At 34.5% G+C, this 27,524-nt stretch overlaps 1 pseudogene; it reads right to left on the reverse strand.

Annotated features, from left to right (window-relative positions):
* LOC149570917 (uncharacterized) lies at window positions 1–27,506 on the reverse strand (annotated as a pseudogene).
* Between the last annotated feature and the right edge of the window lie 18 nt (window positions 27,507–27,524).

The following is a 27,524-nucleotide window of genomic DNA, read 5'->3' on the forward strand; positions in this document are numbered from 1 at the left end:
CTATTTCTTTAGTAGGCGATCCATGATAGTTTTCACAGAGGGGCAAGGTTTTTGATTCTTCACCTCTCTTCATAGTATCCATGCAGACATTTTCTAGTGCAGAATGGTTTAACAAAGTCTTTAGATGGAAACTCTTAAAATCATCTAGATATCGTCTCATGAGTTCTTGGTCATTGATTGCAGTTATAACAATCCATTCTCCTTTTCCCAAGTGCTGGTATGGAACGAGGCAAGGTCCTATCTATAGAAACTCTGGTGCAGCAGCACCATTAACAACGACAACAGTGCATACAATGATTCCAGCCAACAAACCCTGTTCTACTTGTGATTTTAGCTTGAATTCTAAATCATATTCCTGGACATTGATTTGAATGATTGTATCCTTGTCAATGTATTCAGAAAGTAAATATGGTCATAGAGTTGATTCAGCTCCATCAACTCCGCTCCCAATTACAACCATAAAATCTGGAGGCACCCTCTAATATGAGAATGAAAATGTATGTCTCAGCTTAACGAGTAGTGAAATGTTTTTAACCGAGTGAAAAAATTGCAGGTCTTCTAAGTTCCACGATAAATCAGTTCAAGTAATGAATTCAATGTTATTTTAAGCTTAAAGGAAAAGATAAAGCTTAAGATACATAAAAATAAGAGATCTCAGATTTACTAAGATCTGAAATAAGCACAAATACTTGGCAATGGAAAAAATAGAAATAAACACTTAAGAGAGAAGCAAATTTTATTCATCAAACTGATTGCTACAAGACTATGCAATGGCCTCTATATATAGAGAGCCCATGAGATGAGAAGATGATTCTAGAGGATAAGGTGATAAGGTTGTATGACCTAGTATCAAGGAGGACATTTATATCTTCTTAGGATAATGTTGTATGACCTAGTTTCATGGAGAACATTCCTATCTTGTTACCAATTTAATAGGAAATGTGTGGTATACTTGCTGTTTGGTTATAACAGCATGACTGTTGACTATTTCTAACACATAACACATTAGAAAAAAACGAGGAAATCTTTCAATATGACATATATAATGTGAGAATTGAATACCTATAACCTGTGAGTAAAATTCCTTGTAACTGCATTGCTGCACTGTAGAAGTTGCAATTTTTTCGATGCAGGCAACTCTTCAATGTCTACCGTGTCCTGCAACTTAATGGTAAGTTTTTCAAGAGATGCAAGGTTTGACAACTCTTGAAGCTCTGGACATTTAGTTATTTCAAGCTCGGTCAGATCAACAATACCCTTTACGCTCTTCAAGTTGTTTAAAAGACACAACTGAAGAATTTTTAGCTTCCCACATCCATCAGTGGTAATTCTCTAGAGGAAATTCAAACCTGCAAGATTTTGCAAGCCTTCAAGCTTAGGACAGTGACAAACGCTGAATGCTACAAGCTTTGGAAGAAAACATATTTCAACTGTTTTAAAATTTTTGCACTCAGAGAACTCGAGGAAATTCAGCTTCTCACATCTACAAAATGTAAGCTTCTGCAGGCAGCTCAATCGAGCAAGACATGGCAATACTTTGAGTTTTGAACATTTATTGATGTTTAGAGTTACAATATTTGCAAGCTTAGAAATACCTGACACACTCGTACAACTATGACAATCATTTAGCTGAAGAGTATTCAATGCAGGCACCCTGTCTAAATCCACAGTAACCAGATTTTCCATGGAAGTAAGGACTACAGACGTCAAATTTTCACATGTATGCAACTCAAGAGGATTCAGCTTATCACATCTGCCAATTTGTACCATCTGTAGCATTGTGTGATGGGTAAGAAACAACAATTTTTCAAGCTCTAAACATCTATTGATGTTCAAGGTTACAATATTTGAAAGACCGGATATTCTTGACACAGTTTTCAAGTTTTCACAGTTTGTCAACTCAAGATTGTTGAGGCTTGTTACCATTTTGAAGTCTAGCTCAATCAAGACCACCATTGATTTAAGCACAAGAGATTTGATATTGGGATAATGATATCTGCTAACCAGGACCTTGGTTACAAGATGCTGGCCAACAATCTCTAGCTTTTGAAGGCTACTCATGGGACATCGAACGGTGAGGGACTATCCCCTGTTATTCAAATCCAATATTCCTCTTAATCCGAACTTATTAGAGAAATTATATATGCATGAAGATAAAGACTTGAAAGTAGTTGGCTCTCCACTTCTACCTGACACCAGTTCTACACTTAATTTGGAAGGCCCCAAAACCAAACATAGAGGGATAAGTATAAGGGATTCTAAAAAGGACCACCCTTCAACTGTCATGTCATCTACACTTACTGATATATTTTCTTAAAAACTTGACTTACCAAACAAATCTGGTCCCTCTACAAAAATGGTTTGAGAAAGCTATAGGCTTTTTAGACAGGAAGGTACGTGAAATCCAAAATAAATTTGTCTCAAACATTCAATAGGAGTAAAGGTTGTCATTACATAATGGAAAAATCATTTTTGAATGAAGATGACACACCTGTTCATCATTCTGCCACAACCTTTTGAGATCTCCTTTCATTATTTTCAAAAACTCCAACCTTTTTAGAGGAATCCACGAAGGAATGCATTCCAATTGTTGCCGATTGAAGTCAAGTTCAAGCCATAGCAAAGAAACCGAATCTGAAATCCAGCCATCCGAATTTGCCAAAAAAATGTAATTTTAGCATCCATGGATTTGTCTTCCATAGAATGGAAACACCTAAAATTAGCACTGGCACTACTGTCAAGTATTTTTTTTAAACCATTGATTGTTGCATTTAAAAATCATGGTCAAAATTGTCGTGCATTAAGAAAAGGAATGATTCAATGTGCCAAAGATATTGGAACAAGTATTAAAGAACCAACCAAATGTCTAAGATGATTGGGATTCCACAGGCTACAAGGAAATTGCAAGTCTTTTTCTTTTTCTCTTCCCAAGTCATGCAGAAGGTCATGCATTCTTAATACAGGCTCCATATAATTCCACCTATATTCAGTTTCTTCTACAAGCCTTTTTTCTTTTAGTTTTCTCAATGTGAGAAATATAAATTAAACTTAAAACTCACAACTCTAAACCTAAAACTTTTGCTCAGCACATGAAGGTACTGAGTACCAGTTTTGCTCGACACTTGAAGGTGTCGAGTGATAGGATGCTCATCACTTGAAGAAGAATGCAGTAGGTGTCAAGTTAGCTTGGCACTCAAAAAAAAAATGCTCGGCAACAATGGATGCCAAGTAAACTTAGCTCCAACTGAGAAAGTTTATAACTTAGAAAAAAATTCTAACGTGAATGCTTTCACCATTAAACCTAGAGAGCCAAGCTTTAACCTTTCAAACAAATTTCTCAAATGCAATGAATAGAATAGGAAGAACAATAAATTCAAGTATGCCTACTTGCTTTTCTATTCAACTAAGATTTAAACTATTACAAAATCTGGGAGCATTCAGCTTCAACCAAAAAACTCTAAATCAACCCTAAAATGGTAAAACTTCGAACTTCAATAAACTTTAAACTTGCAGCTCTAATGGCTACATACAATGGTGCCTAGAGCAATCATTGCTTCTCAGGTTGAAACCAATAAACTACAAATTTACAGAACAACAGGAAGAAGCATGTGCAACTGCAAGCACGACAACGATTCCTTCTGTCTCTGTAACAACTGATCTGCTAATCAACTTTTTCCTTCCTTCTCTACTCTGCAACTTCTGAGCTCTTCCTCTAACTTCTCTCTATTTGGTCGAATGAATCTGAGACATTCCTTTTTGTGTTCTACCACACAAAATTTTCTCGTCTTTTCCAAATTTGAAAACTCACCTACCTATATTTATTTTTCTAGCTATTCTACAATCTGTCAAGGGTGGTAGGTGGGCATTTGGCTCCAAGGGCAAGACAACTACCGCATTAAATTCCAACACTTCCCCTTTGTCTCAGGCCAAACAAAACAAGGATCACTACTGATCCACATCAACTACACCAAGACACTCTCTTAGGTGTACAAAAGTTCCAATGCCTAATGGCTTTTTGAAAATGTTTGCTAGTTGTTGCTCAGACTTACAAAAATTCATCTTGATATCCCCATTCTCCACCAACTCTCTAATGAAGTGATATCTGATCTCAATATGCCTTCTTCTACCATAGAAGACTGGAGTCTTAGACAATGCAATTGATGAGATGTTGTCACAATAAATTGTGGTTCCATTCCTTTGCCTTTCATTCAAATCTATTAAGATTCTCTTTAACCAAATAGCCTGACATGCTGCTGCATTTGCTACTATGTATTCAACCTTGGCTGTAAATTGAGCAAAAATAGGTTGCTTCTTGGATGCCCATGAAATTGCACCTGATCCCATATGAAACATGTATCCAGAAGTGCTCTTCCTATCATCTAAACTTCTAGCCCAATCATTATTAGTATAACCTACCAACATGAATTCATTTGATGCAGTATACAAAATCCCAAATCCCTTGGTACCTTTCACATACCTTAGTATCCTTTTTCTCACTTGCTAATGGGAATCTTTTGGTGTTTCCATAAATCTGGAAATGAAACTTACTGCATGCATTAGATTTGGCTGAGTTGCAGTCAAATACATTAAACTTCCAACCATACTCTTGTATAATGTTGGATCCACTCTCTTGCTAATTTCTTCCTTGCTCAATTTCAGTCCTATTGTTGTTGGTGTGGGGCCTAGCTTACTGTTCTACATTTTAAATCTCTCCAAGATCTGCCCTGCATATTTTTCTTGAGAGATGAAGATGTCATCATGCATTTATTTTACTTCTATGCCTAGAATGTATTTCAAGAGACCTAGGTTTGTCATCTCAAATTCATTTTTCATGATCTCTTTGAACTCACCAATTAGAGTCTTGTCATTACCAGTAAAAATTAAATCATCTACATACAAGACAAAAGCTAACATATTTCTATATGATGCCTTAATGTAGAGAGTAGGCTCACCGTTGCTTTTGCTAAAACCATTCCTCATTAAATATGAGTCAATCCTATTGTACGATGCCCTTGGAGCTTGCTTGAGCCTATAAAGAGCTCTCTTCAATTTATATACTTTGTTCTCTTCATCTACAACTTCATAACTAGGTGGCTGCTCCACATATACTTCTTCTTTCAATACACCATTTAGGAAGGCAAACTTCACATCCATTTGGTATACCTTCTATTTGTGCTAAGTTGCAATTGCTATGACAGCACACACAGTTTCCATTATTGCAACAAGGGCATATGTCTCATCATAGTCTCTTCCATACTATTGTTTGTAGCCCTTGATTACCAGCATTTCCTTATGCTTATCAATCTTGCCTTCAACATTGCATTTGGTCTTGTAGAACCATTTCACTCCAATCACTTGTTTTTTGGCAGGAAAATCGGTTAGCTCCCATGTCTCATTCCTTTCTATAGCATCTATTTCCTCATCCATGGCCTTACACTATTTCTTCTCGTTAATAGCTTCTTCAAAATACATTGGATCACTATGAGAAAATAATGCAAAATTAACACTCTCATCATAATCTTCATACCTTTCATCTTGGTATATCTCCCTAAGACTCTTGGGTATGTGCAGGATCATGTTCCACCAAACTATGCTCTTAAGTGGCAATAAAAAATTAGAAAATCAGGGTTATGTCAACTTGACATGCAATTTTCTAGTTGTTATTAACTTTATATAAAAAAGTTGAGAGAATAGAATCTCTAGAAAATTGAATCTAGATTCTAAACTACTTGGACTTATCTCAAAAAAATAAAAATTGATTGGTCAAATTTTTGAATTTTAATGCAATATTATAAGAAATTTAGAACAAAAACAAGAAGTAGACGTATGTCTGACCACCTTAATCAAAATCAAATGATAATATTTTTTAATAATATTCTAGATATAAGTAGTAAACTCATACCTAGATGTGGCAAATATTTTTGGATATTTTTATTTTCAATAAATAATAATTAATTAATTTTTGACTTTAGCATTTTTGGAATAAAAAAACTCTAGTGTCTAACCACCTTAACTAATTCAAAACTTTGTGAAATTTGAATTTTCATTTGTTTTTCTTATAGTAGAAGAAACATAGCATGTGATGCATCATTTAGATTTAAAATTTTTTGTACCATTTGAAAGTTATAGTTGTTTTTCAAGTAGTGTGTCAGTCAACACTTTATACGTAACTCCATTAGAAAAATAAGTAATAATTATTTACTAAACTCATAATTTGACAAACCTTACATTTATGGAAAGATAAGAATATTCTTAAGAAACCTTTTTCATTTCATCAAATTTTGGTGAAAAAGAAGTTGTTAGCTACATGTTTGAAGTAAAAATCACATAAAAATAGGCAAAAAGCACATTTTTAGGATGTCTTTAAAGTTGACCATATAGATTTAGTATCAAAACATATGGTAGACCTTATAAATATATTAATTTTTTTCATTTAGTATTAGGGTGGGTGGGAAAAAAGTTAAAATAGATTTTGAAATGGTTTGAAATATTTTAGAACTACAGATTTTTTAGATCACCACTTTTTGGCATACCATGATCCAGCACATACCCTCGTGGTCTTTCTTGGTAACAGGGAGGAGAGTGTGGGATCAAAATCTTCACTGGTACTACTTTGCCGACCAACTCGATCTTCACTATTACTCGGCACTAACACTTGGTCATGTCTAGAGGAGCTCGGCAATGACTGAGGCTTCTTGCATTTTCTTCTATCTACTCCTTCTTCTTGCTGTTCATTAGCATCCTCTTCACTCATAATTGGCACTTTACTAGAAGTTCTTGGTGACTCATCAATCGGTCCATACCAAGACTGATTTTCAAAAAATTTCACATCTTTTGAAAGAGTCATCTTGTTGTTCAATGGGTCATACAATCTGTATGCCTTTGATTCTGAGTTGTACCCTATGAAGATGCACTTCACAGCTTTTTCATCCAATTTCTGCCTTTTCTCTTTAGGCACATGTGCATATGCAACACATCCAAACACCCTTAGGTGTTCAACTATCCATCTTTCTCGTGACCATGCTTCCATTGGAATTCTCTCATGGATTGCTTTTGTAGGAAACCTATTAATTAGGTAAACTACTATTGCCATAGCTTCTCCCCAAAATTCAGTTGGGAGACCTTTCTCTTTCATCATGCTCCTTGCCATTTCAACAATGGTCATATTCTTTCTTTCAGCCACTCCATTTTGCTGTGGCGTATAGTTGGCTATGAGTTCTTTCTTTATGCCATATTTCTTGCAAAAAATTACAAAAGAATTGGAGCTATACTCTCCTCATCTATCTGACCTTAGGATCTTGATATAGTGTCCACATTCTCTTTCAGCCTGGGCTTTAAATTCTACAAATTTATCAAATGCTTCAAATTTATTCTTTAAGAAATAAACCCATGTCCTATGACTAAAATCATCAATAAATGTTATGAAATAAATACTCCCCCTAATAGAAGTAACTTGCATAGGACTGACTAGGTTAGTATGCACTAACTCTAATGGATATCTAGCCCTCCTAGAATTTCCACAATTAAAGGGAAGCCTATGTTGCTTACCCAAAATACAAGCCTCACACTTGTCACATGAATTTCCTATGTGTGGAAAACTTTCTACCATTCTTTTATTTGATAATAAATTTAAACCAGCATAGCCAAGATGACCATACCTAAGGTGCCATAGCCATGAGGGGTCTTCAATCACACTCCTTAGAGTTGATTGTCTAGGAGGTGCAACACCAACTTGAGATGAGAAACATGTCTCTATCTTCAAGGAAAACATTCTATTCTTTGTCATTTGAACTGCTGCAAGTAAGTTCTTGCTCCCATCCTTTTCATGAATGACACATGTTTCATTCTCCATCAGCACTTTGTATCCATTTTGAATGAGCTGACCAATGCTCATCAAATTGTGCTTCATACCAGGAGCAAAATACACATTTTGTATTTCTTTCTTCTCACCCTTCTTGGTGCGGACCATAATAGATCCTTTGCCCATAACTGGTAGGGTTCCATTGTTACCCATTTTAATCTCAGATTTGAAACTCTTGTCAATGAATGAAAACAAAGTTTCATTATCACTCATGTGGTTGCTACATCCACTGTTGAGGTACCAAACCTCCAGGCTTCCTTCTTCACCAAAATTACACATGATGAAAGCAGTGGCATTATTTCCACTTCTCATATTCACATCAGCCACATTTGCTTGTCCTGACTAATCATTTTGCTTCTTACAGCATTCACTTGCATAATGCTCATATTTATGATAGTAGTAGTATTCTTTGAAGTATTTTGTGAGCTACTTGCTCCATCTTCTCTTCTTGGGTTTTCTACTGCAACATTTTTTTGTCCTCCATTACCTCGACCTTTGCCTCTGGAGTTTCTACCTAAGCCATTTCTTCCTCCCCCCCTTCCTCTTGGATTTGACTAAGCCTTGAATTCTTTCTCTTGGGAAGAAGAAGATGTAGATATGTTTATCCTATGCTTATGGGTTTGAAGAGTACCCATCAACTCATCCATTGTCAAAAAAATGAGGTCTTTTGCCTCTTTTATGGTCATGACCAAATTGTCATATTTATGAGGTAAACTCCTCAATATCTTTTCCACTATCCTCTGCTCTTGATAGTCTTCTCCGTTTGACTTCAGTTGGTTAATCACATTGGAGGTCCTTGAACTGAAGTCTGCAACTGATTCATTCTCCTTCATCTGAAGGTTCTCAAACTCCCTCCTTATATTATGTAGCTTTACTGTGCGGATTTTATCAGTCCCCTTGAAGTTCCTCTCAAGGATATCCCATGCTTCCTTTGCATAATTTTCTCCTGCAATCTTTGAAAAAACCGTCTCTATCATTGCTGCCTCAATAAGACTTAATGCCTTTGCATCTTTCCTCCTTGACTCTTTCAAATAAGTCTTTTGTACATCTTTAAGGGCAGCATACTGAGTTGGATCAGTGACATCATTAAATCTATTAACCATAGACTCCCATAAATTATTTGCAACCATTATGGTCTTTATCTTCTTTTCCCACATATCATAGTTTTTCCCATTGAATGGTTGTGGTTGCTGCCATTTCTTTCTTGTATCTACTGCCATGTTAAATATCCCAAGAAAACAAATGCCCTAACTCACTGTTGATATGGGGCCTCAAAGTTCTGATACTGTGTGAAAAATATAAATTAAACTTAAAACTCACATCTCTAAACCTAAATTTTTTACTCGGCACTAAAAACTGCTCAGCACATGAAGGTGTCGAGTGCCAGTTTTGCTTGGCACTTGAAGGTGCTGAGTCAAAGATTTCTCGACACTTGAAGGTGTCGAGTGACAAGATGCTTGACACTTGAAGAAGAATATAGTAGGTGTCAAGTTAGCTTGGCACTCAAAGAAAAAATGTTTGGCTACAATGGATGCTGAGTAAGCTCGGCTCCAACAGAGAAAGTTTATAACTTAGAAAAAAATTCTAACGTGAATGCTTTCACCATTAAAACTAGAGAGCCAAGCTTTAACCTTTCAAAAAAATTTCTCAAATGTAATAAATAGAAGAGGAAGAACAATAGATTCAAGTATGCTTGCTTTCTTTTCTATTCAACTGAGATTTAAACTATTACAAAATTTGGGAGCATTCAACTTCAACTAGAAAACCCTAAATCAACCCTAAAATGGTAAAACTTTGAACTTCAATAAACTTTAAACTTGCAACTCTAATGGCTACATACAATGGTGATTGGAGCAATCACTACTTCTCAGGTTGAAACCAATAAACTACAAACTTACAGAATGACAAGAAGAAACATGTGCAACTACAAGCACGACAACAATTCCTTTTGTCTCTGTAATGACTAATCTGCTAATCAACTTTTTGCTTCTTTCTCTACTCTACAACTTCTGAGCTCTTCCTCTAACTTCTCTCTCTCTCTAGTCGAATGAATCTAAGACATTCCTTTTTGTTTTCTACCACACAAAATTTTTCCATCTTTTCCAAATTTGAAAACTCACCTACCCGTATTAATTTTTCTGGCTGTTTTGCAATCTGTCAGGGGTGGTAGGTGGGCATTTGGATCCAAGGGCAAGACAACCACCGCATTAAATTCCAACACTCAATGCACTCTGAGCTTTCCATCTGGATCCCTCCCATACTCTAATGACCACGATCTTCGACTTATCAAAAAAAAAACATGCCATATCCATGAACATGTTTTCTTCCTCTAGATCCAATCTCTCCAGGCTTATTTTGAGACTATTCTTTATATCTCCATGCAGTAAGGTCTTATATTTATTCAAATCCTGCCAACATTCATCAACATTTCTACCACTAATATGTTTTCCTAGAACTTGAAGATACAAGGGTAAGCCTCCACATGCATCTATGAAGGCCTTAGCAACTTCCCTGTATTCATTACTCGGATGTGGTGTCTTGAAGGCATGCAAAGAAAATAGTTGTGATCCATGGTATAAATTCATAGTTTTCAATTTATAGTGAATAGAAATCCATAACAGGAAAAGCTTCCAATTGATAACAATTCCTTAAGTCCCATGGGATGTTCTGCAACATATTCGGGTTGTTTCCTCCGTAACACGTTCTTCACTTTTGTCACTATCATTTCACATAATTTTCTATTGCTAAAATAATAAGGGAAAACAAGATTTCATAAGGAAGACATCTATGTTGACTAAAATCAATAATTTTTCTGCAAAGTAAAAAGAAATGGTTTAAAAGCGCATAGAACTTCAGAAGTAGTTTTGCTTGTAGTTGTTCGATAAATTTAAGGAAGAAAAGGTGCGCAGAATCGCTTCCTACGCTAATCTTTGAGAGGACGATTATGTAAATCAAAGTAACTATTGCAAAGATCTTAAGAAATGCATAATAACATAATCAAAATAACAAAGAACACACAACACAGTGATTACCGTGGGGAAACCCTTTCAGGAGAAAAACCCCACCCTCCAAAACTCACACAATGTATTATCACACCAAGATGATTACAATACACTTGCAATGTAAGTTCTTACAGTAGCACATCACCACAACTCAAACTTCGAGAGACTCCTTCTTGCACCAGTCTTGCAAACTAAACTCAATTACAAAAACACCTCCCCAAGCCCTCCTTTTATAGTGATTTTACAACCTAGAAACCACTTATGGTTTTACAAAACCATGAGCAAAACTGCCATGCCACATGTTACCCATTTTTGACAACAACTAGGTTTAAAATAGTAATCCCGTCCACAATTTTGTCTCTTAGTCTAGACCCCCATAAAAGTCACAAAATGAGTCATCAAGGCTCTAAAAATAGCCTACCTATATTCTACTAAGGAAAAGACTCATTTAACAACTCACTAACCACTTTCCAATGCATAAACAAGTGGAAAACTCCCACAAACTAATTCTGGAATTTTCCAAGAAAAGATTGCAAGGTTGAGACACATGTTTCTCAACATTCTCCCACTTGTCGAACACCCTACAAAGTTAAGGGGATTTGAAATATCATAGACTTAATTGCTAGGGGCCGAGAGGCCCATAGAATCTGAACACCATCTGAATTTCTCTGTGCTCACGGGCTTAGTTAATGCATTAGCAACATTCGCCAAAGTCTCTACCTTTTCCAGCTTTATCTTTCCATCCTCGACCATATCTCTCACAAAATGATATTGTACATCAATGTGCTTGGTCCTCGCATGAAAAGTCGGGTTCTTCGCTAGGAAAATTGCACTCTAGCTATCACTATAAATTGTCACTGCACCCTATTTGAACTCTATATCTAAACACGATCTCTTTAGCCAGATGGATTCTTTGCAGGCATGAGTAGCTTCCATATACTCTGCCTCAATAGTGGACAAAGTGACCACAGCCTGTCGCTTACTCATCCAACTTATTGCACCACCAAATAATGTAAACACATACGCACTACTAGATCTTCTTCTATCAACATCACCAGCCCAGTCTAAATCCACATAGCCTCGAATATCCAAGGAATGCTCACTTCCTATTCCATGAAAACATATTGAGTACTCTGAGGTACCCCGCAAGTATCTGAAAAGTCTTTTTACTGCATCCCAATGTGCTCTTCTTGGATTAGACATATAACAGGAAAGTACTCCCACTGCTTGGGCAATGTCTGGTCTTGTACAAACTATAGCATACATCAAACTTTGAATAGCACTCTGATATGGTACTCGACTCATCTCTTCCATCTCCAATGGGGATGTAGGACACTGTGAGCTAGAAAGCTTTGTTTCCATAGTAACCGGAACACTCAATGGTCTTGAATCTTGCATATTGAATCTTTTCAAAATAGTACCAACATACTTACTTTGGCCTAGCCAAGGCTTTTTGTTTAGTCTATCTCTTATAATCTCCATTCCCAAAATGTGGCTAGCTGCACCAAGATCTTTCATTTCAAACTTTATTGAGAGTTGAGATTTTAACTCTGTAATCAAACCTTTTCCTTTGCTAATAAACAACATGTCATCGACATACAAGGAAATAACCAGAAAACCATCACCATCAAATTTGAAATATATACAATGATCAGATTTAGATCGCACAAATCCCAAACTCAACACATATGTATCAAAATTTTGGTACCATATCCTAGGACTCTGTTTTAAACCATACAAGGATTTCTTCAATTTACAGACCAAATGACTTTTAGCTTTCACCACATAGTGCTCTAGCTATGACATGTAAATTTCTTCCTCCAAATCTCCATGAAGGAAAGTAGTTTTCACATCCATTTGCTTGATTTCTAGATCATAAGCTGCTACAATAGAAAAAAAAAATCTAATGGATGTCATTTTGGCTACTGGAGAAAAAATCTCACCATAATCTACTCCCTCAACTTGAGATTAACCTTTTGCAACCAAACGTGCTTTATACTTCTCAATGCTTCCATTTGAACCTATCTTCTTTTTGAACACCCATTTACAACCAACAGGCTTCCATCCTTCAGGAAATCGTACAAGTTTCGATGTTTGATTCCTCTTAAGAGCTGCCATTTCTTCATCCATGGCTATTTTCCAAGACTCTGAATCATTCATACCAAGAGCCTCTTCTACAGATCTCGGTTCATCAATGTTAGCATTCAATGCAAATATGCACCTCCAATCATCAGGAGAATACCCATACCTTTTAGGTGGTTTCCTTTGACTAGTAGATCTTCAAACAAGATTTGGTTTAGGTTCAGGAGGTTTAGGTTCATGATTAGATTCTCCCTCTTCCTCTAATGATTCAGAACTCATAGAGCTCTCTTCAACATCTTGTCTTTCTAAGGGCCTTGATTCAACTTTCTCAGGTGTAGCAGGAAGTTGAATCACATCTTTCTTTTCTTTAATTTGTTCTGGTTGCACTGTAACAGAAGAAGGCTTAGTTTCTCTAAAAATAACACTTCTGGAATAAAATACCTTTTGTGCAACAGGATCCCAAAGCTTGTATCATTTCACACCATAACTATATCTGATGAAGATACATTTGACAGCTTTGTTGTCCAATTTTGTTCACTTCTACTTTGGCACATGAGCATATGCCTCACAACCAAACACTCTCAAATGTCTAAGTGAAGGCTTGTGGCCTGACCACACTTCCATTGGCATCTTATCAACAAGAGCTAATGTAGGAGACCTATTTATCAGGTAGCAGGCAGTGGCTACAGCTTCAGCCCAGAACTTTTGTTCTAGTCTAGCACCACTCAGCATACTCCTAGCCTTCTCCATCAAGGTCATGTTCATTCTTTTTGCAACTCCATTATGCTATGGAGAATACAGAGTTGTCTTCTCTCTTTTAATACCACAATCTTTACAAAATGTGTCAAAAATATTGGAGCAAAATTCACCACCATTATCAGTTCTCAAGCATTTTATTTTCTTTCCAGTCTGCAATTCAACCATTGCTTTAAATTCTTTGAAACGACTAAAAACTTCAGCTTTACTCCTAAGGAAATAAACCCATGTTCTCCTACTAAAATCATCAATGAAAGCAACATAATAAACTGATCTATCAATAGAAGGAACATCAACTGGACCAAATACATCTGAATGAATTAGATCCAAAATACATGAAGACTTATGAGAACTCGAGCAAAACTGAATGCGGTTTTTTAAACATAGATACAATGCTCACAAAAATCAAACTCAAGATTGCAGTCATACAACTCATCAAAAAGGTTCTTATTTTTCAAGGTCCATAGACCCTTCTTACCTATGTGGCTGAGTCTCTGGTGCCATAACATAGTCTTCTCTATAGGAAACTTTGATTCGGTAGACAGAGCACCCTTGGGTACCCAAAAACCATTACCATCTGTTGAAAGAGAAACTCTCTCCTTCTCCAACTGAGTAGTCTTTTCCAAAATCTTATCAGAAGTACTATTGCACTAGACTATGCGTGCATCAAGTTGGTACAATGTACCCAATCTACTTCCTCTTGCTATTAGCATAGTGCCTCTCACCATTTTTACACCTACTTTAGAAAAATGTACATGCACACCCGCATCTATTAACTTACAAACAGATAACAAATTCCTTGCTAATCCAGGGATATGCAAGACACCATCAAATCTTCTAATTCTACCATCAAAAAATTTCACACGAATACTTCTACAACCAAAAATATCAAGTATTGAATTATCACCCAAATACACCTTACCACCATCAAGATTTTCATACTTACTAAACTAGTTCCTATTAGGAGTCATGTGGAAAGATGCACCTGAATCTATTAACCATGCATTTTCACCTACATGAGTGGCCAAGGCTGCAATGAAAGCATCTCTGTCTTCCTTCTCGAACTCAGAATCAGAATCTTGCTTCTTCTTCTTCTTCTTTTTCTTCTCCTCTTTGCAGTCCTTTCGAAAGTGTCTAGGTTTGCCGCAATTCTAGCAGATTGCCTTGGACTTACAAGGGGATTTTGATCTCCCCCTATTTTTGAACTTAGAATGGCCATGCTGCTTTTCATTCTTGCCTCTTTCTTTTGGTCTTCCGTGAACACTCAAAGCCTCTTTGGCAGTCAGAGAGACCTTCCTTCTCATCTCCTCAGAAAGTAGAGAACCAACAACATCCTCCATCTTCAAGACAACTGAAGTGCTCCCTATAGCCATCACAAGACTATCCCATGAGTCTGGCAATGAACATAACAATATTTGACACCTTTCTTCTTCATCCATTGGCACCCCTACTAAGGTAAGCTGAGTCACAAAAATATTAAACCTTTCCAGATGCTTAGAAATTTGTCCACCTTCTTCCATTCTCAAGGAATACAACTTCTTCCTCAAGAAAATTTTATTCACAAGTGATTTTTCTTGATAGATCTCACAAAGCTTTTTCCAAAGCTTCTTCATGGTAGGTTCTTCATGGACATTAATCAGAATTGAGTCTACAAGACACAATCTAATGGGACCTTTAGCTTTTCTATCATTCACATCATATTTTGTAGCTAATGTCAGATCTGTGGGCCTCAACTTGTTCTCATCAATCACATCCCATAGATCCTGATCAATCAATAGATCTTCCATCTTCAGCTTCCACATCTCAAAGTTTGTGCTAGAAAAATTTTCAACATCAATTCTCCCTGACGTGCTTACCATCTTTTCAATCCTACAACATAGAAATGAAATTCTCTACACAAGCTCCCACTCAAACCTTGATTAGGTCAAAAAACCCTGTACCCAAAAAATAGAACCAAAATTGGCTAGGCTCTGATACCACTTGTAAGGAAGCAAAGGTGTACGAAATCACTTCCTAGACTAATATCTGAGAGGAAGATTATGCAAATTAAAGTAACTATTGCAAAGATCTCAAGAAATGCATAATAACATAATCAAAATAACAAAGAACACACAAAACAATGATTACCATGGGGAAACCCTTCCGGGAGAAAAACCCCACCCTCCAAAACTCGCACAATGTATTATCAAACCAAGATGATTACAATAAATTTGCAATGCAAGTTCTTATAGGAGCGCATCACCACAACTCAAACTTGGAGAGACTCCTTCTAGCACCAGTCTTGCAAACTAAACTCAATTACACAAACACCTTCCCAAGCCCTCCTTTTATAGTGATTTTACAACCTGGAAACCACTTATGGTTTTACAAAACCATGAGAAAAACTACCATGCCACATGTTACCCATTTTTGACAACAACTAGATTAAAAATAGTAATCCCGTCCACAATTTTGTCTCTTAGTCTAGACCCCCATAAAAGTCACAAAATGAGTCATCAATGCTCTAAAAATAGCCTACCTATATTCTACTAAGAACAAGACTCATTTAACAACTCACTAACCACTTTCCAATGCATAAACAAGTGGAAAACTCCCACAAACTAATTCTGGAATTTTCCAAGAAAAGATTGCAAGGTTGACACACATGTTTCTCAACAATAAATAGCCAACAATATATGAAACTTTTCCCAGGGCTTCTTCCTAGGCCATTAGCTTCTCTTCTTCATACCTCCCCTTGTCTTTATGGATCTTAAATGCATCTGCATACTTCCCTTTCCCAAAATGGTGGACATCCAAAGGCTGCACATTGCCATAAAACACAGGAATGATCATGGCCTCTGTTGCTATCATCAGGAGAAGCTCCTCCAAACACAAGGCTGACTCTACATTTTTTGGGGGGAGATAGCGATGTGAACTACAACACATCGGATGGCAATCGTAATTGTAAAAGGAAACGAACAACCAATTTACTTCTCTTCGAAATCAAGAAAGGATTGCACTCTTTCCTTCAAAAGGGTCTTGTGAAGTTGGAGAGCCAGAGTTTCTTTAACGTCAGGACCTCTATGGTTGATGAACACATCATACTCTTTTGGAGATTCTTCTACTGGTCTCAACCCTTGGGAAAGTTCAATTAGAGAAAATGGGCAAGGGTGAGAAGAGGTGGAAGATGCCATGCATAACAAAAATGGTAGTTGGAATAGAAATGCTAGCAAATGTGAAAACAGGGGATTATTTCAAGTTGAGAGGAAGAATAGAATGAAAGAAGTGTTGCATGAGCAGCTGGAGTTCTAGAGTTCTTGCCTTTGGTGGAGTGAAGAACGAATTGTGTGGTAGAGGGAAATGATAGTAGGGTAATTAGTTTTAAAATTGTAATAATTTGCATAAAAATTTATATATATGATGTATAGTGCATGTTCGATGTAAAACATCTTAGTAGTTTTCTTATAACTGCTTGGAAGTTACTATACAAATTATTTTATAATTATGAATCTCTATGAAAAAGAGGTTTGCTAGATCCCAAATAGAAGAACAAGTCTCTATGAATGGAAACCTTTATCAGGTCCTTGATGATTAAGATATCCACCTCCCTCCGAATTCTTTCTTCCAATTGTAACTAAAACAATCTATCATAAATGATGCCAACTTTGAGCTTCTCATATTGTTTTATGTGCTCCATGATTATGAGACCACCCATTTTTACACAAAATATTGTAGTACAAAAATTAAACAAGACTAAACCTAACTACTTTTCTTCTTTATAAACAAAAATAAAAAAAAATTCTAAATTTTTAAAAATATTAGAATTCAATAGAGATCAAATTTAGTTGACATAATGTATTCATAGAATTGTGAAAGACTCTCGATTTATGAATGAAAGAAAGAAATCTGTTAATAACACCCATAAGAGTAAATGGCCTAAATAACCTATAGATAACTACTAAAAAAAATAAAAGACGAAAAAGACTGGAAAAAGATTAGTGAGCCTAATGTCGTAGAAATTACTAAATAATTCAAATAAATTTATTTATTGTCTAGTGGTGAGACCTAGTCATAATATCTTTTTAACCCTTTTTTATTTAATAGATACTTTATTATTTTATTTTATCATTTTGTGTAGAAATCTAAAGAATTTTCCTTAGCTCATTTATAAGACCAAATTTGAAAAATTTGTAGGTATCGTGAATCTTATATTTTCTTCTAACTTGCAAATTGACTTTGAAAACCACATTGTCATCATTTCAATCATTTCAAAGGTAAGAGATCCTCTTATGTATTGTATTTCCAAATTTTGTTGGAATACTAGAATAGGCAACTAGTTTGAATGTATGTTAATCATGCACACATACATTTTCTATGAAAATGATGAAATTAAAATGCCTAAAATAGTGTTTCTAATATCAAAATAACATAAATTTTGAGATTTAATTGTGTACTAAACTTAGAAATAAGGATATCCAAGGATGTACAAATCTGATATATCTTCTCTTTGTAATCCATAACATAATGTATAAAGATGAACTTTTGGGGTGGTGAAGAGAATTATAATTTATCTTTTTTAGTTGTGCAAGTGAGAATGATAATGAATGAATAGAATAGTCATCGATTAGGATATTTTTTATGTTGGTTATAGAGCATTTTGTCTCATCATTCTTGAACAACAAAATTTTTTCATTACGTGTCAACAAAAAATAGCTTTTATGAATAAGAAGTTAAATTTAGTTTTTCTCTATGTTGTTTCCTTTATCTTGTATATGAAGATTATAGTTCTTTTTTATCCTTGCAGGTCTATACACATTTCTTATTTCAATTATAAGAAAAAGTGAATCATTATGAAATCATTTATACTTATAAATATGAAATATTTCTTTATTGAATAAGATATAACATGATCGTATAAAAAATTCAAAGAAGTTTGCAACAAAATGTTCAAAATTCTACTATTAGAGGATACAAATTTGATGTAATATTTCTTCTAAAAAGGCATAAACTCCATGAAATATTCATATAGAAGTGCAAAAAGGGGTATTATTTTCATTCAATCAAAATTAAATTCATGTGAAGATGTGCACAGGTGTAAAAAAAATAATATTTCAAAATTGAAGTTTTGAAATCATACTAGTGGACATAATTTATAAATTAGGTGTACAATTCATAAATATTAGCAAGCACATAAACATTTACTCTTTAAAAAGAGTTTTTCTATAATCTCTCTTATGAAATTTTGTTTGGACATTTTATTAGATAATGTAGTATAATTTTTTGAGTAGTTTTTTAATATTTGGATAAACAGCAATCATAGATGATGTTTGTAAGAAAAATGGAGAATAATTATTATTATTTAATGTTTACTAAGTTCTTGATTGTTTTGAAATGTTCACATTCACATTTGATTAAGTAGGTGAAAATATTTGTTCTACAATGACACATTGAGCATTTATTTATTAAGGGGACAATCAAACATTGATTGCATTAACATAAATATTTAAAGTCTCTAAAATGTCCTTTTGAAATATAATCATGATGTTATACTAGTGATAATTGTATGCAATCATGTGGATCATTTAACTTTATGTAAAGTGACATGTTTATTCCATCCTATCTTGATTTGGATGTATTCATATGGTTGATCACTTCATATGTTAGAATTTGTTATACTTCTTAAGCCATCATTATATTTCTATTCTCAAAACCCCTTTGTAAATTTTCATCTTTCAGTTAGTAGTCATATTATTGGGGTTCATATTCATACCTTATTTTAGTTTCATGTTATATCATTTTCTTCTTTTAGTTAAAAAGTACACAAAAATAGAAATACTACCAGTATATGAGGGAGTACAGTTTCTCCAATTGTTGACATTGTTGTCAATTTTCATAAGGCGAACAAAATCTACTTTACAAATTATTTAAGAGTGACAAATATGTTTACTAACAAAGATAAAATAGATAAAAACATGTTTCTATAAATGTTTCTTCTCTAATGATTTCTTCCCTATGGAGCATTCATGTGTTGCTTCTTACACACCTATCCTTAGAATTCTCATAAAAATACTAGGTAAGTTTCTAATTTGATAGTCATTAGATATCATTAAAGATCATTTCAAAAAGTTTCTTTATCTATTTCAAATTAAGATATGTCATTTATTATAGTGATGAACTGGTGGCTTTTTATGCAATTCTTTGACTTCCATGTTGATTGTTCTTCTCCTCAAGTTCTAGCTCCTTTATATATATGATAATGGATTTTCAACATTTTTTGTAAATTTTTGATGAGATTTTTAAATATCTATTGGATTAATTCTTTCATTCTCTTGGTAGAATAAGTTTTTCTTTGACTTCCAACCAAATTCTATATAATAAATTAGAAAGGGGTTTGGACATTTCGAAGATCTAAACAATTTGTATTTATTGGGTAAATATTTGTCATTGGCAATACAGTAGAGATTAGAGCTTTATAGTTTATAGAAGCTACAATTTAATAGAAAACCATATTCAGCTATACTTAAAGAGAGATTTTCTTATGGTTTTCTTGATTATTTATATATCAAAATAAGACAGTCTGGTGCTGCTATGAAGTGAATAGAAGCAATTGAAAATCTTCTTAGTTGTTGCCAATGTATCTTTCTTTAGATCACAAAAATGCTCATCTCACATAGATACTTTATTGCTCACACATTGTTAGTATCTATGAAATAAACAAATAAGGAAATCTATGAGTTTAGATTTTTGTTTATGAGATCAATTATTCTATTTATGCTTAGCTATAGCTATGAGAGGCATTAAATGTGTAAATGAGCAATGGAGGACTTAAAATAGTTTGCCTCTAAAGTTTCACCCATTATAATAGCAAAAGGATCTGATGCTTGTGATGAAAATGTCATTCTTTCTTATGATCAAAATATAGGTATACAATAGGCTTTTTATTGTTATAAATATGCACCTTGATCATACATCTATCCTCTATGATATATTTTTAGACTACATTTTTATTCTTACTTTATTTTAAAGAAATATAGTAGTACATTCCAGTCTCTTTTATGAATTGTCAATATCTCATGCATTCATAATGTAGATGTTGAAACTAATGGAAATTCTTTGTATAAGGGAAAATTGAACTAAGAAATTTCAATTAGATGTGCACATCATATTTGTGCTCTTAAAAGTGGGACAATGAAGGGAGAAATGTTCAAATATTCAAACAAAAATAGTCTTTTCTTGTGGTTTTATTGCAATTAATCAATGCAAACTTTGGTTTATAGTCTTTGATTTTTCATAATGTATATAATTTCCATTACATGTTGGTCTCTAGTATATATATCTAAATTAAGTAAGAAATTCAAGAATACTAAATACTAAATAGGGGAAAATTCTATGTCTTTTTCTTTCTGATTGCTACTCAGATATATTTTGAAGAATGTTTTAGCTTACAAGTTTTTTTGGTAATGTTTCTTATCTCATTCACAAGGAGTATAGAAGCAAGTGCATATTAAATTGCACAGTCATGTTTCATGCCCACAAAACACTATTGTTTGAAGTATAAATTTTGTACTACTTGCATAAACATATAGTACCAACAAATGCTTGCTTAGATACATATAAGAAGCGATGAAGACCTAGATACTTCTTTTGTATCATTTGTATTATATTTCATAGTTGATTTATGTAGTAGTTACAATAGATACATGGATGTGCCAATATTTGTTCTCAAAATCATATCATGTTGATCAAGGGAGTTATTTTGACATTTGATATGTTTTAGATTATGGTAAAAATAGCTTTTGAACAGGTTTTGAAAACCTTTAACAAAAATAGAAAAGATTTAACATGAAGCAAAACCAAGTTTTACAAGGACCTCAAACCTACCATTTAAATAGTATCAAAATCAAGTTTTATAGGGACCTAAAACCACAAAAAATGTCCAAAAATTGAACCCAAGTTTTAAAAGGACCTAGAACCTAGTTTAAACAACTAATAAAAACTAGATAAAACTACCAAAAATAGAAATCATTTATCAGGACTAGTAAGTAAAACCAGGACAAGAACAAAAACTAGAGACCAAAAACTAGTGAATGCTACTATTGCAGCTCTTTGATGATTTTGACCACCTCTTTACCAATCTTCATAGTACCTTGAATGGAATCAACAAACGATCCACTAGTAGCCTCCACAACCCTATTCCTAAAACTATTCCTAGTTCTCTTACTACAACCTCCTGGCAACATAATTTCTTCATTGGTATGCTTTCCTAGACTTGCAGTAGTAGCACAGATATTGGAGGTAACCTATTCCATTTTATTACCACTTTCCTTGATAAGAAACCAAAGGTTTTGTTCATAGTCCTTGAGTTTTTCTAGTATGTTTCCCACCTGGACTTCCATTTGATTGCGCTTAACTCGGTCCATATCCTAATTTTGCTACACATTTTCTAGATTTTTCTACACATTTTTCTTTTTCCTTTTGAGACTCATTAACTTGTTATACATCCATGAGTCAACTTGCAACATGGTATCATCTTTTAGTTTCGCAATGTGCAAAAATGAGAGCATAGTATCCCTTTGAGGTGAGTCATTCTTATCCTTCTCCACATCTTCTCTAGTGGGAGAAACAACTTTTTCAGTACATTCCTCCTCCCTCATATTTATAAGGTTGTCCTTAGCCTACTATATCTCCTCTTTATCATCCCTTACTTCCTTGGAATGGTCACTCCGGTATCCCTCATCACCAACATTACTTGTCTCTATATTTTCCTCACTATTCTATTCCTCATCCTCCTTCTATCTTTTTCCCTTGCTATCCAAGTAGCCTTCCAAATTGGAACTAAAATCTCCCTCATTCGTGTTTTCCTCTTCCTCCAAATTTTTCTCCTCCTTATTTTTTGAGTTCTTAGATTTAGTGGCCTCTTCCACATTATGTTGAGGAGATTGATGGGTTGGATATTTTAGACTCCTCCTGTTACCCTTAAAAGTATCATCACCCTTACTCTTCCTAGAGTAGGTTTCAGTGGCAGAACCCTTCTTTTTTTCTAACAAGGGAGAAGACACAATGGCCATATTTTTACAGTGACCCTCTATAAGAAGAATCAACCCTTCATGCAAAATAGGACGCAATTATTTTTTCCTATGAGCTTGCAAACTTTGGAAAAGAGAGAATCTCAAATAAAAAGGAAAAGAAAGTATATCCTTATGCCTAAAATGATTAAGGAAGAGAAGGTGAAACTTATACACTTGTTTATTTCTACCATCTAGGATAAAATACTCATGAGTACATGAGAACATATCTTTCCATATGGTCTTTATCTAGTCCAGTTCATAGAAGTCCCCTTTTTTCTCTACGTTTTTCTCATCTAATTCCATTTTGGGAAATTTCTTGAAAGAAACATTTTAAATGCTCATTTTTTTGCTGAACTTAATGCCTTCCATTAGTAAGCCCATTATCTTTGCTATGAATTTCTCTATCAATTGCATAGTCACGTCATGTAGAGAAACTCTATGCTCTATCCAATTTTTGAAGAAGGTCATGGTAACATGAGGTTTAAACCCATGAAGATGCTCCAAGAAATTAGTCACCTTCCCCTTTTGCAGAATCTTCAATACATCCTCTTTGGCCTTCCATGCCTTGCAATTTTGGGGTTCCTATTTTCGTGGCTCTCTTCCCATTTCTGGAGAACTAAAAATAATATACCAAACCAAATTCAATAGAAGGAAAAAAGAAAAAGAGTTAAGAATATACAATTTATTCATTGAAACAAATAAAACCCACTTTATGACTAGAACGTGCATTGGCAGGATTGCAATCACATAAATGTACTTCCTCGGGGAAGGACCACTAACATCTATAGGCCCACTTCCAAAAATCATTAAATTGCTAATCTTAGAAAATGTTTCCCACCATCACATGAGTAGCATAATAATTAATGAGGGCTTTGAGATCCACAATTTTCCTTAGGTCACCAATCTATGTCATCTTATATCCCATTTGGACCGCATAGTTAGCAACCTAGTCAGCCACCCCATTTCCTTCGCGGTAAGTGTGGGATATAATCTTTTTTTCAAATTTATTAATTAAAGTTTTAATCTCCATAACACTTTCCTCAGTTGACCAAGTGATAGAATTTTTATTATTAAGCATATTTATAAAATTTAATGAGTCACCTTCCAACCAAAGGTGAGGACAACTAGTTTTAGCTACTAACCTCATAGTAGCCTCTACTATGTGGCTGTTTGAATTACCTATAGGTATTGCAATGAAATCAATTATATTGCCTATATGATCTCTTAAGACCCCTCCACACATTGCTCTGCCTAGATTACCCTTAGTAGCACCATCAAAGTTTCCTTTGATCCATCGAATAGGAGGAGCCTTCCATCTGGTGGTCAATCTCAGGTTACCTTTTTTCAAGTTAGAACCTTGTGGTTGTATGCGAGTATCAATTTGAAAAGTATGTTCACTTTTCCTTTGAGAATTGAAATTTTCCTTTACTACTCTAACAATATTTTGTCCAAGCACCCATCCTGGCAATTCTTTGCTTCTAAAGATTTTGTTATTTCTTTCTTTCTAGATACCCCACCAGAGATGGGGAAGAGTAATTTTCCATAGAAAATCAACATCAGGATCTTTAGAAGGACACCTCCAACTTTTAAAACAAAGTTCAACATTATTTTGATGAACCCAAGTTATACTCTAGTAGATGAGAACAATATTCCACACTTTTGGACTATAAGAACAATTCAAGAATAAGTGATTTCTATCTTCAAATCCATCTTTACATAAAGTACATGTATTTACTACATTAATACCTCTTTTTTGTAGGTTATCCTGAGTGAGGATTTTGTTTAGAAGCAATATCCAATGGAAGATTTTAATTTTAGGTATGAGACCCTTTATCCAAGCTTGAGACCATAAAGGTTTAATACCTTTCTCCTTAGAAGTAAAAAAAGAAGATATTTTGAACTGACCACTAGGATCAACATTCCAAATCATCTCATCCTCATGGTTAGGATATAGAGAAAAAGTATTCAAACTTAACTATATATTTTTAAAAACTTGGTCAACATCAATCAAGTTTACCCAAGTATTGTCATGCCAATAATATCCCACTAATGTACCATACATTTTCTTACATCTATCTACTTGAGTAGTGTCTTGAAATTCCTTAATTAGAGGATGATCTAGTAACCAAACATCTTCCCAAAATCTCACTTTTTGCCCATTTCCAATTTTCCATGAACAACCCTTACCTAGAATGTTCTTTCTTCCCTAAATAGCTCTCCATATAGCAAATGGAGAAAAAAAATTAGGAGATGAAAGGAAATCAGCTAAAGAATTAACATTAAAAAGGTATTTATGTTTCCATATAGAACTCTATTCCTTATCATCATGATAAGTTCTCTAGCCTTGTTTTGGTAGAAGAGTTTTGTTCATACTTCTTATAGACCTGATTCCCAATCCACCATCTCTGATAGGCTTACAGAGTTGATCCCAAGAAATTAGAGCCATTCTGTTCTTTTCCTCAGTACCAGTCCATAAAAAATTCCTTTGAATTTTATTAATAATATCTGAAAATTTCACTGGAATTTTAAAAAGACTCAAAGCATAAGTAGAGATACTTTGAAGATAAGTTTTAAGAAGATTAATTTTACCTACTTGACTCAAAAGATTTCCTTTCCAACCCACCAACTTCTTATTAAATTTCTTTATGAGATCTTCATAGAAGGAAGCAGGAACTTTTTGACCTAGAGGAAGAGCCAAATAAATAGAGGGAAAAGATCCTATTGAGCACCCTATTATTTTGGAAATTTTTTTCTATCTCAGGATTAGGGTATTAATAAAAAACACAACACTTTTATTCCAATTTACCAATTGACCCAAGGCAAAAGAGTACAAATTAAGGGCTTGTTTGAGATTTCTAGCTTCATTAACTTTAGATTTACCCATGAAAATGGTGTCATCTACAAATTGACCATGAGAACAACTAAGGAGTTGAAAAGAAGTCTACAAAGCTTTAATTACCCCTTTTAAAATCAAATCCCCTATATATATCCCCAGACAATCAGCCATAATAACAAAGAGTATGGGGGATAAGGGGTCTCCCTATCTTAGACCTCTAGAAGGACTAAAAAAATGAGAAGAACTTCCATTGACCAAGATAGCTATGGATGAAGTTGAAATCAACTAATAAATAGCTCCAACAACCTTATGATCAAAACCACAGGCTTGTAAAATTTTAGCACAGAAGGCCCATTCAACTCTATCATAGGCTTTTGCATTGTCAACTTTCATAATAAACCCCTAATTATTAGAATAGGGCAAAGAGTGAATATTCTCATGAGCTGCTATAACTTAATTAAGAACTTGTCTGATTTTATAGGGACCCTAAAACCCAAAAATAATTACATAACTATGGCTAATAATAAGTAATTAAAGCCCAGCCAAAAAAGATAGGTCTCACAATTGATAATAAGCAAAAAGCCTAGCCAAAAACAAAGGCCAACGAAAAGACTAGTAAAACATCTAGTCAGAAAGTTAGAACAAGAAAAAGTTGAACAAAAAACAACAATCATTGATCAAAAAAAGATAGAGAAAGAAAATTACTCTTCTATCTTCTGCTCGAGCTCCTACATAGTCTAAGCAGCTTCATAGGATTCATTAGTCTCCTTTGCCATCTGCTCATGGGTCTTCTATGCAACCTGATCCATACTAGTGAAAGTAATATCAGTTGCCACATCCTCATCAGTTTTGGTTCTTTCTCTGTCCTTGCCATCATCCACATCTAGCATATCTTTAGATTTTAACACACTAGTTAGGGACATAATGTTTTATTGATTGAGTTGAGAATGGAAATAATTTGATTTTCTAGGTTATGGTTGTAGTTTTCTAGGTTTTGAATTCTCTGCTTAGCCAAGCTAAATCTATCCTCCTAGTCCTTTTGATAATCCTGACCTAGCTCTTTCTTATTTCTCTCCATATGTCCAATTTTCTCCCTAAACTCCTCAAACTTGTGATAGAGCCACTTGATTGATCTGAAGTTATTGATCATGCTATTACAAGAATTATTTAATAAATTCATACCTATCTCCCTTGCATTATTAGTTATTGCCACAATTGTATAATTGATAAGGTCTTTAAATTGGGGTTGGTCTTGATTATCTACCAAAATCTGGGGGTTCATAATCTCTCTTATAATACCCATTTTCACAGTTCTAACTTTGAAGTTCTTACAAGCTTTTTGCCTTTCCTTCACTACCACTTCACCACCCTCACCCCCAATATCCTAGTTTTCCTACTCCTAGGGTTGAAATTAAGGATGAACAAGGGAAAGTGGAATAGTCAAAACATCTGGCCCCTAGCTAAAAAACCTCTCTTCATTCGTACCTATTTCCCTCTTCTATTTCTTTCTTTCTTTCAAGATCTTTTGATTTGATAACTTTTTCCCCCTTTCCCTCTTCATTAGAAACCATGTCCTCCTTTTCCTCATTATAATCCTTATCATCTTGACCAGAAATTTTTTGCCCATGTCCTCTAGGACTCTTCCTTCGAGGGATTATGGCACAGGATGACTTCGTATCCTTTCCTTTAACTCTATTACTTGAGGAAGTGTTCTCCTCCCCATCTGAGATAATACTCTGGATGTCATCAGAATCAAAAGAAAAACTAGAGCTACCCATGTCTTTAGTAGCATCTGAACCATGTAAAGGGTTATTGCTAATTGTCTGAGCTTTGAAATACTCATGAATGAATAATAATAATCCCTCATGCAGAGCAGGATTCACTGAGGGTTTCTTCTTAAAACTAGATATAGCCTTACTCATAGATCTAAATAAATAGTA

The sequence above is a fragment of the Cupressus sempervirens genome, chromosome 2, assembly GCF_028749045.1.
Source record: "Cupressus sempervirens isolate cs-2001-9-10 chromosome 2, ASM2874904v1, whole genome shotgun sequence".
Taxonomy (NCBI): Eukaryota; Viridiplantae; Streptophyta; class Pinopsida; order Cupressales; family Cupressaceae; genus Cupressus; species Cupressus sempervirens.